Source organism: Diaphorina citri, unplaced genomic scaffold (assembly GCF_000475195.1).
Source record: "Diaphorina citri unplaced genomic scaffold, Diaci psyllid genome assembly version 1.1 scaffold5514, whole genome shotgun sequence".
Classification (NCBI taxonomy): Eukaryota; Metazoa; Arthropoda; class Insecta; order Hemiptera; family Psyllidae; genus Diaphorina; species Diaphorina citri.
This window is the reverse complement of record NW_007382890.1, coordinates 1-735: the sequence shown is the minus strand read 5'-3', so window position 1 is coordinate 735 and position 735 is coordinate 1.

The window sequence follows — 735 nt, the reverse complement described above, 5'->3', positions numbered from 1 at the left end:
AGCCTGGGGGGGGGGAGTGTGGTATTTGAACGGGGGAAGCCGTATTTTCCTTTTAAAATGTCCTCCTATATTTAGCTAATTTTAAACTGTGATTATTTTGATAAAACAGATAGGTGAAACTTGGAAAAAGGTCAGCACTGTTGTATACAGTGTGAATCAAAATTTACTGTCAGCCAGCCTAGTTAGCTTTTGAAGGGTAGAGCGTCTGCCTTGTAAAGGTGTGTCCACTCATAGTTAGCCTTTGAAGGGTATAGAGCGTTTGCCTTGTAAAGGTGTGTCCACTCATAGTTAGCCTTTGAAGGGTAGAGCGTTTGCCTTGTAAAGGTGTGTCCACTCATAGTTAGCCTTTGAAGGGTATAGAGCGTTTGCCTTGTAAAGGTGTGTCCACTCATAGTTAGCCTTTGAAGGGTAGAGCGTCTGCTTTGTAAAGGTGTGTCCACTCATAGCTAGCCTTTGAAGGGTATAGAGCGTTTGCCTTGTAAAGGTGTGTCCACTCATAGTTAGCCTTTGAAGGGTAGAGCGTCTGCCTTGTAAAGGTGTGTCCACTCATAGTGGACGTCCGTCGATCGATGTGAATTTATTGTGCTGAATCGATGTGGATCGAAGGCCGGTCGACTAATTCGACTCTGTTTGGACATACCTTAAGCGCTAGGTTCGATTCTCGCACGGGTAGAACTCAAAAATCATGGTCGATATTAGGGCCGAGAAATTCTACTAAAATTAGCGGTCAGTTCT